Here is a 14,610-nt window from a genome sequence, read left to right on the forward strand (position 1 = left end):
TCTCCATTATCAACAATTCGAACTCTATCCCTCTTGATAAGTTCGAATTCTTTCTTCTCTACCTCATCCTTCTATTTTTATTTTCCTCTGACACCTCAAGGAATCTCTATACTGTGACATAGAGGATTCCATATTTTCTTCTCCTCCCTTTTCATATGAGCAGGAGCAAGGACAAAGGCATTCTTGTTGAAGCTGATCTTGAACCTGAAAGGACCTTGAAGAGAAAGCTAAGAGAAGCTAAAGTACAAATCTCTATAGAGGACCTAACAGAACTTTTCAAACAAGAAGAAGCCATGGCAGCCGAAAACAACAACAATGCCAACAATGCAAGGAAGGTGCTTGGTGACTTTACTGCACCTACTCCTAACTTTTATGGGAGAAGCATCTCAATCCCTGCCATTGGAGCAAACAACTTTGAGCTTAAGCCTCAATTAGTTTCTCTGATGCAATAGAATTGCAAGTTTCATGGACTTCCATTGGAAGATCCTCATCAGTTCTTAGCTGAATTCTTGCAAATCTGTGACACTGTCAAGACCAAAGAACCCTATGGAAACACCTATAATCCTTCATGGAGAAATCATCCAAACCTCTCATGGAAGGATCAACAGAGGCCTCAACAAGGCTTCAACAACAATAATGGTAGAAGAAATAGGTTTAGCAATGGCAAACCTTTTCCATCATCTTCTCAGCAACAAACAGAGAATTCTAAGCAGAACCATTCTGACTTAGCAACTGTAGTCTCTGATCTAATTAAAACCACTCAAAGTTTCATGACTGAAACAAGGTCCTCCATTAGAAATTTGGAGGCACAAGTAGGTTAGCTGAGTAAGAAAATTACTGAACTCCCTCCTAGTACTCTCCCAAGTAATACAGAAGAGAATCCAAAAAGAGAGTGCAAGGCCATCAACGTTACCCACTCGGCCGAACTTGGAAAAGAAGAAGAGGCAGTGATTTCCACTGAGGAAGACCTCAATGGACGTCCATTGGCCTCCAAGGAGTTCCCTAATGAGGAACCATGGGAATCTGAGGCTCACACTGAGACCATAGAGATTCCATTGAATTTACTTTTGCCATTCATGAGCTCTGATGAGTATTCTTCCTCTGGAGAGGATGAAGATGTTACTGAAGAACAAGTTGCTAAGTACCTTGGAGCAATCATGAAGCTAAATGCCAATCTATTTGGTAATGAGACTTGGGAGGATGAACCCCCCCTTTCTCACCAAAGAACTGGATGACTTGACTAGGCAGAAATTACCTCTGAAGAGACAAAATCCTGGAAAGTTTTCAATACCTTGTACCATAGGCATCATGACCTTTGAGAAGGCTCTGTGTGACCTAGGGTCAAGCATAAACCTCATACCTCTCTCTATAATGGAGAAGCTAGGAATCCTTGAGGTACAAGTTGCAAGAATCTCACTAGAGATGGCAGACAATTTAAGAAAACAGGCTTATGGACAAGTAGAGGATGTCTTGGTAAAGGTTGAAGGCCACTACATCCCTACTGATTTCATAATCCTAGATACTGGAAAATGTATGGATGAATCCATCATCCTTGGCAGACCCTTCCTAGCCACAGCAAGAGCTGTGATTGATGTTGACAGAGAAAAATTGGTCCTTCAAGTGAATGAGGACTCCCTTGTGTTTAAAGCTCAAGGATCTCCCTCTGTAACCATGGAGAGGAAGCATGAAAAGCTTCTCTCAATACAGAGTCAAACAAAATTCCCACATTAAAACTCTAAGTTTGGTGTTGGGAGGCCACAACCAAACTCTAAGTTTGGTGTTAAGAGGCCATCATCATGCTCTGAGTATCTATGAGGCTCCATGAGAGCCCACTGTCAAGCTACTGACATTAAAGAAGCGCTTGTTGGGAGGCAACCCAATTTTACTTATCTATGTTAAATTTCTATTTTCCATTGTTATTTTATGTTTTCTATAGGTTGATGATCATGTGAAGTCACAAAAACAATTGAAAAAGCAAAAACAAACTGAAAAATATAATGAAAAATAGCACACCCTGGAGGAGAAGCCTATTGGCGTTTAACGCCAGAAAAGGGCAAGAAGTTGGCGTTAAACGCCAGAAATGGGCAGCAGCCTGGCGTTTAACGCCAGGATTGGCAGCAGAAGGCGTTTTGCACGCCTAATTGGTGCAGGGATGAGAAATCCTTGACACATCAGGATCTGTGGACCTCACAGAATCGCCACCAACCTCAACTCACTCTCTCTCTTTTTCACTCCTTTTCATAATACTCTTCCCCAAATACCCTTCACCAATCACCTCAATACCTCTTCCCCAAAAACCCCTCACCTATCAAATCCTACCCTCTTCTCCATAAACCCTTCACCAATCCACATCCATCCATCATAAACCCCACCTACCTCACCATTCAAATTCAAACCACTTTTCCTCCCAAACCCACCCATACATGGCCGAACCTTACCCTCTCTCCACTCCTATATAAACCCATCTTCACCCTTTCATTTTCACACATCTTCAACACTACTTCACCCCCTTGGCCGAAACACTACCCCCCTCCATCTCCTTTATTTCTTCTCCCTCTACTCTCTTCATTCTTCTTTTGCTCGAGGACGAGCAAACCTTCTAAGTTTGGTGTGGTAAAAGCGTTGCTTTTTGTTGTTTCATAACTATTTATGGCACCTAAGGCCGGAGAAATCTCTAGAAAGAGGAAAGTGAAGGCAAAAGCTTCCACCTCTGAGTTATGGAAAATGGAGAGATTCATCTCAAGAGTGCATCAAGACCACTTCTATGAAGTCGTGGCCAAGAAGAAAGTGATCCCCGAGGTCCCTTTCAAGCTCAAAAAGGGTGAATATCTGGAGATCCGACATGAGATTCGAAGAAGAGGTTGGGAAGTTCTCACCAACCCCATTCAACAAGTCGGAATCTTAATGGTTCAGGAGTTCTATGCCTATGCATGGATCACCAAGAACCATGATCAAAGTGTGAACCCGGACCCAAAGAATTGGCTTACAATGGTTCGGGGGAAATACTTAGATTTCAGTCTGGAAAATGTAAGGTTGGCATTCAACTTGCCCATGATGCAAGGAGATGCACACCCCTATACTAGAAGGGTCAACTTTGATCAAAGGTTGGACCAAGTCCTCATAGACATTTGTGAAGAGGGCACTCAATGAAAGAGAGATTCAAGAGGAAAGCCGGTTCAACTAAGAAGGCATGACCTCAAGCCCGTGGCTAGGGGGTGGTTGGAGTTCATCCAACGCTCAATCATTCCCACTAGCAACCGGTCTAAAGTTACTATAGACCAGGCTATCATGATCCATAGCATCATGATTGGAGAGGAAGTAGAAGTTCATGAGGTTATATCCCTAGAACTCTACAAGGTGGCGGACAAGTCCTCTACTTTGTCAAGGTTAGCCTTCCTTCATCTTATTTGTCACCTTTGCAATTCAGCTGGAATTGACATAGAGGAAGACATCCTCATTGATGAGGACAAGCCCATCACTAAAAAAAGGATTGAGCAAACAAGAGATCCCACTCATGGACAAGATCATGAGGAAATTCCTCATTATGAAATCCCTGAGATACCTCAAAGGATGCATTTTTCTCCACAAAACTATTGGGAGCAAATCAACACTACCCTAGGAGAATTAAGTTCCCACATGGGACAACTAAGGGTGGAGCACCACGAGCATTCTATCCTCCTCCATGAAATTAGAGAAGACCAAAGAGTTATGAGAGAGGAGCAACAAAGGCAAAGAAGAGATATCGAAGAGCTCAAGCACTCCATAAGATCTTCAAGAGGAAGAACAAGCCGCCATCACTAAGGTGGACCCGTTCTTTAATTTCCTTGTTCTTTATTTTCTGTTCTTCGAATTTTTATGCTTTATGTTTATTTATGTTTGTGTCTTTATTACATGATCACTAGTGTCTAAGTGTCTATGCCTGAAAGCTATGAAAATGAATCCATCACCTTTCTTAAAGGGAAAATGTTTTTAATTGAAAAAGAAAAAGAAATACATGAATTTCAAATTTTAAATAAGTTTAATTATTTTGATGTGGTGGCAATACTTTTGTTTTTCTGAATGAATGCTTGAACAGTGCATATTTTTTTGAATTTGTTGTTCATGAATGTTAAAATTGTTGGCTCTTGAAAGAATGATGGAAAAGGAGAAATGTTATTCTATAATCTAAAAAATCATAAAATTGATTCTTGAAGCAAGAAAAAGCAGTGAAAAGCTTGCAGAAAAAATATATATGCAAAAAAAAAGAAAAAAAAAAGAGAGAAAGAAAGAAAAAGAAAAAGCAAGCAGAAAAAGCCAATAGCCCAAAGGCAAGGGTAAAATAAAAAGGATACAAGGCTTTGAGCATCAGTGGATAGGAGGGCCCACAGGAATAAAATCCTGGCCTAAGCGGCTAAACCAAGCTGTCCCTAACCATGTGCTTGTGGCGTGAAGGTATCAAGTGAAAACTTGAGACTGAGCGGTTAAAGTCGTGGTCCAAAGCAAAAAGAGTGTGCTTAAGAGCTCTGGACACCTCTAATTGGGGACTCTAGCAAAGCTAAGTCACAATCTGAAAAGGTTCACCCAGTTATGTGTTTGTGGCATTTATGTATCCGGTGGTAATACTGGAAGAACAAAATGTTTAGGGTCACGGCCAAGACTCATAAAGTAGCTGTGTTCAAGAATCAACATACTGAACTAGGAGAATCAATAACACCATCTGAATTCTGAGTTCCTATAGATGCCAATCATTCTGAACTTCGAAGGATAAAGTGAGATGCCAAAACTGTTCGGAAGCAAAAAAGCTAAAAGCCCTGTTCATCTAATTAAAACTGATCTTCATAGATGTTTTTGGAATTCATTGTGTATTCTATTCTTTTTATCCTATTTGATTTTTATTTCCTTGGGGACAAGCAACAATTTAAGTTTGGTGTTGTGATGAGCGGATAATTTATATGCTTTTTGGCATTGTTTTTAGTATGTTTTTAGTATATTTTAGCTAGTTTTTATTATGTTTTTATTAGTTTTTAAATAAAAATCACATTTCTGGACTTTACTATGAGTTTGTGGGTTTTTCTGTGATTTTAGGTATTTTCTGGCTGAAATTGAGGGACCTGAGCAAAAATCTGATTCAGAGGCTGAAAAAGGCCTGTAGATGTTGTTGGATTCTGACCTCCCTGCACTCGAAGTAGATTTTCTGGAGCTACAAAAGACCAATTGGCACGCTCTCAATTGCGTTGGAAAGTAGACATCTCGGGCTTTCCAGAAATATATAATGGTTTATACTTTGCCCTAGATTTGATGGCCCAAACCGGCGTTCAAAGTCAGCATAGAAATTCTGGCGTCAAAATGCCAGAACTAGCATAAAAGCTGGAGTTAAACGCCCTAACTGGCACAAAAGCTGGCGTTTAACTCTAAGAAAAGTCTCTACATGTGAAAGCTTTAATGCTCAGCCCAAGCACACACCAAGTGGGTCCGGAAGTGGATTCTGCATCATTTACTCATTTCTGTAAACCCTAGGTTACTAGTTCTCTATAAATAGGACCTTTTGCTTTTGTATTTACAGACTTTTGATCTTTGATTAGTCTTATGCTATCTTAGACCTTTATGAGGGCTGGCCATTCGGCCATGCCTAGACCTTGTTCTTATGTATTTTCAACGGTGGAGTTTCTACACACCATAGATTAAGGTGTGGAGCTCTGCTGTTCCTCATGAATTAATGCAAAGTACTACTGTTTTTCTATTCAATTCACGCGTACTTCTTCTCTAAGATATACACTCATTCTTCAATATGATGAATGTGATGATCCGTGACACTCATCACCATTCTCACCTATGAACGTGTGCCTGACAACCACTTCCGTTCTACATGCAATCAAGCTTGAATGTGTATCTTTTGGGTTTCTAATCTAAGATTAGAACCTTCGTGGTATAGGCTAGAATTATTGGCGGCCATTCCTGAGATCTGGAAAGTCTAAACCTTGTCTATGGTATTCCGAGTAGGATCTGGGAAGGGATGACTGTGACGAGCTTCAAACTCGCGAGTGTTGGGCATGTGACAGACGCAAAATGATCAATGGATCCTATTCCAACATGATCGAGAACCGACAGATGATTAGCCGTACGGTGACAGCGCATTTGGAACATTTTCACTGAGAGGACGGGAAGTAGCCATTGACAACGGTGATGCCCAACATAAAGCTTGCCATTGAAAGGAGTATGCATGATTGGAAGAAGGCAATAGGAAAGCAGAGGTTCAGAAGGAACAAAGCATCTTCATACGCTTATCTAAAATTCCTACCAATGAATTACATAAGTATCTCTATCTTTGTTTTATGTTTTATTCATATTTTAATTATTAATTCTCCATAACCATTTGAATCCGCCTGACTGAGATTTACAAGGTGACCATAGCTTGCTTCAAGCGGACAGTCTCCGTGGGATCAACCCTTACTCACGTAAGGCTTATTACTTGGACGACCTAGTGCACTTGCTGGTTAGTTGTGCGGAGTTGTGATAAAGAGTTGAGATTACAATTGTGTGTATCAAGTTGTTGGCGCCATTGATGATCACAATTTCGTGCACCAGCCACCATTAATTTTTGTTTCCTTACTATTAGATTCTGGGAGCACTCCCCTCCGTTATGTTGCATGTGTTGAAAATGCACAATGCTATCAAGTGTGTTTCTATTTGCTTTTAATTGAAAGATTTCTAGTATAAATCAGTTGAACCTGTCTCTAATTTCTTGCGCCAATTTTTTGATAGATGGACCCCCTTAATGATTGCTCGTTCATGGAATAGAAACTGGCTTGAGGACATCTTAAAAGAACCTCCATCAGAGAACTTAGAAGTTCTTCCTTCACCGTATCTCTCTCTTCCACTTATGAGCATTGTCAAAATTGCTAGGTTATTCTTGTCATGGTGATACATGTAAGTAATGAACTCTAATACTATTTAATCTGTATTTAGTGGCAATTTTGAACATAAACCTTATAAGAATTTTAGAGTTTGTATTCATTGTTGAATAATACGAGTATAGTTTTTTGTTTTTCCTGTGCATTTTTAAAGGAAAAATAAATCTTGTTTCTTAAGCTACTGTTTTTTGGTTGGTGGTCTTTTCAGGTATGTGGCACTTATTAGAAGCTTCTCCATGAGAAAGGAGTTGTATGAACATGATGGAGTTTGTAATTTGTAGTTTATATTTTGGAGATTTATAATTCTTTGTTTTTCTTGTCCTATGTATCTATCTAGTTCATTAGGGTTCTTCAATGTGTCTTATTAGTTTGTACTTTAAAGTTTATATGTTGAAGATTTATAAAATAATCTTAGTTAAATAAAAGATATTTGAACTATCTATGTTATTATATATTATATAAATGTTGACTTGTTGAGTAAATTAGTTAATATATTAATTAATTAAAAAATAATATAATTTGACAAATTATGCGTGTAATTTGTATTAAAAAATTATTACAAAATAAATAGTGTTTTGTAACTAAAGAAAAAAATGTTACAAAATCAGATTACATTTTGTAACAAAACTTTATGATAGAAAAAAATATATTGTCACCAAAAATATTGTGAAGATCAAAATTTGTTATCACTTTTGTAACGACTTTTGGTTTTTTTTATCACTAATTTGTTACAAAATATTACTTGAATTGTAACAGTTTTATTTTTTGTTACAAAATTTTTTTGTAACGGGACATACTGCAACAGCTCCTTTTTTTGTTACAAAATCCTTTTGTTTCAAAATGTTAATTTTTTGTAAAAATTTTTTTTGTTACAAATATTACTTTTTCTTGTAGTGTATGGTGAAACTTTTTGTGACATTCAATTACCAACATCATGTGCCTATGAATCCTATCCTCAACATGAACCTCAACCATTTTCACAAGCCTTTCTTCACCAAGCACCTTCCTATGATCCATATTCATCATATGACCAATCACCCATACCATATTCTCATAACCATTATGAGCGAGAACCTCTAGAACCACCACAACCCTATCATGATTATTACCACGAACCACCTCAATACACATCATCTCCGTACCATCACCAAGAAGAACCACCTTCCTACCATGAACACTTTCTCCAAAATAATGAACCATCTTATCCACCCCAAGCCCCAATAGATGATTCTCTCACCTTGCTACTTCAAGGACAAGCGGATATGCAAAGAAACACCTTAGAGTTTGTGACTAACTTGACCAAGGTAGTACATGCTTTAGCCTACCAATGCTTGAATACTCAAGGTGCTTCCATAGCCACATGTGAAGAATCCATTGAAGATCATAGCATGAAGGAGAGATTGAAAACTCCGGTGGGAAATGAGGGATGTTATTTTGTATTGGAGCAACTAGAGGAAGCCATAATTGTTGAAGAAAAGGAAGAAGTGGTTGAAGATTTAGGAGATGTTGAAAGCCCATGGGAATGTAGCATCATAGAGCACTCTTCCAAGAAGCTTGATATTGATGTTGAGGAGGGTGCGCAACCTCCAAGGCATATCATCGTTGGAGACTTGGAAGAGGTTTATCAAGAGATAGATTCAATCATGGAGGAATTTCTATCTACAATTGAATCCTCTCCCATTGGACATGAAGTTAAAATTTAGAAGAACGTGCACAACCTCCCATACTCTTGGTGAGCAATGAAGAAGAGATTGAATCAGAAGAGAGCTACCAAAGGAAAAAGGTTGAAATTGAAGGAACTTGCAAAGAGGTGGAGATAGTCAAGGAAGAGCACAAAGGAGTGGAGCTTGCAAGATTATTAGGACCACCCCTTCCTAGGTCACCATCCTACACGATATTCAAGTGGGTAAAATTATTATCCCTAAGCTTTACTTTCTCACTTGAATATGGTTTGATTGAAAATGATGGTTGGTGTGCGAAATCGTGATCATTCCATTCCTTGGTAACGACGCTAAAAACACAATACGCACGTTCATGATCTTATATCTGTTTCACAACTTCGTACAACTAACCAGCAAGTGTACTGGGTCGTCCAAGTAATAAACCTTACGTGAGTAAGGGTCGATCCCACGGAGATTGTCGGCTTGAAGCAAGCTATGGTCACCTTGTAAATCCCAGTCAGGCGGATTAAATTGTATTAAGAAATTATAGTGGATGAAAATAAATAAAATATAAAATAGGATAGTGGTACTTATGTAATTTATTGGTGAGAATTTCAGATAAGCGTATAGAGATGCTTTCGTTCCTCTGATCTCTGCTTTCCTGCAGTCTTCATCCAATCAATCCTACTCCTTTCCATGGCAAGCTTTGTATAGGGCATCACCGTTGTCAATGGCTACTTCCCATCCTCTCTGTGAAAATGGTCCGATGCGCTGTCACTGCTGATGTGCGGAAAATGATCCGACACAAAACTCACCGGCAAGTGTACCGGGTCGCATCAAGTAATAAAACTCACGGGAGTGGCGCCAACGTTTGACCTCACGTTTGAGGCAAACGTTGGCGCAAACGTTGGCTCCTTCCCCTGTTTCTTCTTCAGCCAACGTTTGCCTCAACGTTTGAGGCAAACGTTGGCGCAAACGTTGGCGACATCCAGGGGTGTTCTTCAGCTGCTTCTCACGTTTGAGTTAACATTTATTCTTAGAACATTGATGCCCAGCACCTCTTTGGGTTACTAAATGTCTTGTAGCCAGGTTGCTCTTGATAGTGGACTTTCAGTTGATAATCCCGGGTTAGTTAACCCAAGTTACCAAGTGTTGATGCACTCCAAAGAACTTAATAATCCAAGCAGATCCTAGTACAAAGACACCACAGGCATATATTCTAAGGTTCAAGCTATTGGTGTCTAGCTTTGTTTCTTTTTTTTTTTTGTTCTGTTGCCACTTTTGGCTTTTTCTTTTCTCTTTTTGTTTTTCTTTTCACCCAAGGACTTTTATTTTGTTGAGATTCATAGACACTGAACTACTTTTTTCTTAAAAAGAGAACAGTCTATTCCTTTTATTCACTAATAGTGAGTTGCCACACAATCACACATACATGCCACCACTTACTATTATTTGACTTCTAGCTAGCAATGAACCATCTTACTTCATGTTTCAAACATTTCTTTTATTGAATTGAAAAGACTTAGGGGACAAAGCATGCATTAGTTAAGTGAAAGTAAACACACAAGTACACTTAGACTAGCATTCTTATTTCAAGAAAGATAAACATAATGCAAAGATTACTAATTAAAACAACCACTAAAGATGTAAAGACTTCTTAAACAGATAATGATGCATGCTTCTTTTTTTTTTTTTTAGAGTGATGATCAAGGAGCAAGTCCACCTTTCATTTATCATGCTTTTTCTTCCTTCTTTCATTTGCTTGAGCGCTGGTGTTCCCTGTGTTCATGTCTGTTGTTTGTTGACCCGCCAGAACCCAGCTCTATTCATCGTCTCCTCTACTCTATCTTCAAGTCTCATAGCCTTGCTTACTTCTATCTCACTTTTCCCTTTGAAGAATTCATCGAAAGTTGGAAATTCTGGATCCATGTTGTGCAGATGCTCTCCAATATAGTTCAATTTGATTTGACTATTTATGTTGTAGTCAGCTTGGACTTCATATCTTGCATCTTGAAGGGTTGTGAATTCTTTGAGAGCCCTCATATTTTCAGCTTGCATTTGTGCCAACTTCCCAAATGATTCGTGAGATTGAAAAGCATGCTCCTCTTGCATCACGAAGAATTTTGACTCAAACTAACTTTGTTGGTTCATCATTTTTAGCTGCCATTCCTCTTGCTCTTGTTGGTGTTTCATGTATTGTGAATGGTATTCTTCTTGCCTTTCTTGAATTCTCATGTACTGTTGTGATAATCTTCCAATTGCTTCCTGCATCTGAGTCATATCCAGAGTGTTATGTGGTGGAATGTATTGCTGTTCCTCTTCCTCTTGTGGCTCTTCTTCCTCCATTGGTTCATTTCTTTGCCTTCTTCTTGGTGGTCTTTGGCTCTGCTGTGCTTCAGTAACAATCATCATTCTTTCAATTGTTATAGGCATGCCCGGGTTCAACCATGTTGGGTTTTCCTCCTCTATTGTCACTTTGGCTTTCATGCATAAACGCATAATGGTGCTTGGGTAGTGTAGCCACCCTTCGGCTGAATTCTTCTCTCCTATCCTTTGAATGTCACTTGCAATGATCTCATGAACCTTCACTTCTCCTCCCATTATTATGCAATATAACATGATAGCTCTCTTCTTATTAACCTCCGAGTTGTTTACTGTGCCTAAGATTGATCTCTTCAGTAGCTCATACCAACCTTTTGCTTCAGGGGTGAGATCTCCTCTTCTCAAGTACTTGTACTTGTTTTTAGTAGTTCCTACCCACTTCGTATTGACCACACTAATTTCACTGGAAATCTCATCATAGTTTTGCTCTTCATTTAGCCTTTGATGGTATCCTGGCTTATCAAAATGGGCTGCCCTCAGCTTCAATACTTTCATGATAGTATTTGGGCTAAAATCTACTTCAGTCCCCCGCACATAACTCTTGTAAGTTGGAGCTTGATTCATCTCGATCCTTGGGGTATTAGCATAGAATTCCCATATGATGTTCGCATTGATCCTGGTGATTGGTGAAATGAGCTCTTCCCACCTCCTCTTCCTAATCTTGGCTTTCATTTCTTGGCACTCATCGTCCGGCAATAGAAGTGGAACTTTCGGGTATAATTTTTTATCTCTCATTCATCCCCATTGTGTTTGATGATACCATGTTCTGAATTTCCACTGATCAAATTCAGGGGTGCTTTCTTCAACCATGGGCTCCTTTCCTCTCCTTCGTTTGGTTCTTGAGGAAGAGGCCATACTTGATCTTTTTGAGGTTAAGGTTGTGTGTGGAAGGTTCAGGGTTTTGGTATACTTTTGGAAGAAGAGATTTGTGAGTTTGAGATTATATGATGAGTAATGATGAAGGGAATGGAGTTTGAATGGTTGGAATGCAAGGAGTGTATGACTTCTTCGTTCATGTGCATGGTTTGAGGGTGGTGCTTTATAATAACTTATTTGAACAATAGAGGATTGGGATGCAATTGGACATCTTACAAATCAACGGTGTGCATGCAAGTTGAATAAGGACAAAGCTTGCCTCCTTAACGGTTTTCAACGTTCTCTTTCCAAGAGTGTGCAGAGTCACCCCTTGAAGCATGTGATGCATCTTTGTCTTCATTCTATGCCCCTCCTTGTCTTGTCCCTTTCATTGAATATTCCTTTGACCACCTAAATATATATATATATTTTTTTTAAGGAATGCTTTATCAAATTTCCTCCTAACAATTATAACCATTGTTAGACCTCCATGATATTCAAAACTTAAAAGACCATTGACTTTCATGACTTGTTCCCATAATTTGTTTAGTGTGCCCCGTGGGCACACCAAACTTAGAATTCGATCTTATGCTCTCCAATGTCATGAATAGTTGTCAATTTTGTCCACAAAGAGTTGAATTCATATTGGTGCAACAATTATTATTCATATTGAAATATTAAAGACAAGAAAATTAAATCATGGGTTGCCTCCCATGGAGCGCTCGTTTATTGTCACTAGCTTGACATTGATCCTCTTAGGGTGGTTGATGGTTAAAATGTCGCAGCTTATCCCCCCTCACTGTGAGCCTTCTTTGTGTGCCTTGGTGCTCAATTTTAACGTGCTCAAGAGAGAGTACTTGGTTAACAGTGTAGTGATCTTTTGCTCCCAGCTGTTGATATACTAATTGCACCTTGTCACCTTCGGAGAATCCTTCAGTTGGGGTTCTTTTATTCCTCTACCCTTTGTTAGCCTTCTTCTTATTTTTCTTCCTTTTTTCTTGTTAACCTTTCTTCTTTGACAGTAGCTTTAGTTGTGGCACTTTTCTTCTTGTTTATCTTCCAAGTTTCTTTTTGAGTATCTTCTTTTCCTTGCATATGTTCATTCTTCTGCTTTACTGAATTGTTGATTGCTTGCCTTGGGAAACAGTCATTGATTACTTGGCTTCTTTCTTCAGACTTTTGTTGTTCTGAAAACACTTTCAGAGTAATGCTTTCCTCATGCATCCTAAGTGTTAGTTCTCCTTGCTCTACATCTATGATGGCTCTGGCGGTAGCTAAAAATGGCCTTCCCAAGATAATCGAATTGTTTTCTTCTTCTTCTGTTTCCAAGATTACAAAATCCGCAGGATAAATGAACTTGTCAACCTTAACTAAAAGGTTTTCGATCGCTCCTTTGGGATGTACTACTGACTGGTCCACCAGTTCCAATGACATCTGTATTGGTTTCACCTTCTCTATGCCAAGCTTTTTCACTTAAGAGGATGGAATCAGATTTATGCTTGCTCCTAAATTGCACATCCCCTTGTTGATAAATAGACTTCCAATGGTGCAAGGTAGGAAGAAACTTCCTGGATCTTCCAACTTGGGAGGGAGTCCTTTTCTGATGAGTGCACTGCATTCTTCAGTGAGAAGTACAGTCTCCTTCTCCAGCCAGCTTCTTTTCTTGTTAATGAGTTCCTTCAAGAACTTGGCATATAAGGGCATTTGTTCCAATGCCTCAGCCAGGGGAATGTTGATTTCCAGCTTCTTGAAAGTCTTCAGGAATTTGCAGAAGTGTTGATCTTTGGGTTCTTTGTTGAACCTCTGTGGATATGGCAGCGGAGGAATGAAGGCTTTCTCCTTTTTCTGTGCTTCTTCCTCTCTCTCATGTATATTGATTGGCTGGTCTTCTTTTCTTTTGGGGTTCTCTGAGTTCTTGTTTGGCACCATATTTTGATCATTGGCTTCCTCCGTATCTGTTGGCATTTTGCTGCTCTCCACTTGTTTCCTTGTAGTGTCATTGTTGCTCATCAATGTTCTCCTACTTCTTAACTGTATTGCCTTGCACTCTTCCTTAGGATTTGGAATTGTGTCACTTGGTAGTGAACTTGATGGTCTCTCTGTTGCAAAGTGTTTAGAGAGCTGGCCTATTTGTCTTTCCATGTTCTTGATAGAAGCTTCTTGATTCTTGGCCGTCATTTCTTGGTGTTTCCACATTTTGTCTATCAAGGTTTCCAGGTTAGTGATTCTTTGAGATTCTAGTGATGCTTGTGGTTGGTTGTGAGATGTGGGTGGTGGATGATAGGTGTTTTAGTTGATGGGTTGGTTATGGGTTGGATAATGGTTAGAGTTGGGGTAAGTGCTTTGCGGTTTTCTGAATGAATTTTGGTTGTTTTGCTGGTTGTTCCTTGGGTTATTTTGGGTTGTGTTTCTTTGCCATGGCTGTTGGTTATGGTTATGATTATCTCCCCATCTAAGGTTGGGGTGATTCTTCCAGGAAGGATTGTAGGTATCATCATAAACTTCATTCTGTCCAGAGTTTTGGTTATGCATGTACTGCACTTGCTCTTGTTGTTGCTCTTCTTGGCTTTCTTCATTCTGCACCCATACAGTTGATGGGTGGCTTGTGTTCACAGCTGCTACTTGAAGGCTGTCAATCCTTTTGGCCATTTGTTCAAACTGTTGTTGAATTTGTTGTTGCATCATCTTGTTTTGAGCCAAAATGGAGTCTACTCCTTCCAGTTCTAGTACCCCCTTTCTCTGTGATGTTTGGCGGGTTCTTTGATGAGCAAAGAAATATTTATTATTGGCCACCATGTCCACAAGATTCTGGGCTTCCTCAG

At 39.3% G+C, this 14,610-nt stretch overlaps 1 long non-coding RNA gene across 1 annotated transcript; it reads left to right on the forward strand.

The window, feature by feature from the left end:
* LOC107641876 lies at window positions 6,744–14,062 on the forward strand. The gene is made up of 3 exons (XR_001620476.2): window positions 6,744–6,882; window positions 12,639–12,641; window positions 14,053–14,062. It is a non-coding gene; the product is annotated as an uncharacterized LOC107641876 (long non-coding RNA).

This window comes from Arachis ipaensis, chromosome B05 (assembly GCF_000816755.2).
Source record: "Arachis ipaensis cultivar K30076 chromosome B05, Araip1.1, whole genome shotgun sequence".
Classification (NCBI taxonomy): domain Eukaryota; kingdom Viridiplantae; phylum Streptophyta; class Magnoliopsida; order Fabales; family Fabaceae; genus Arachis; species Arachis ipaensis.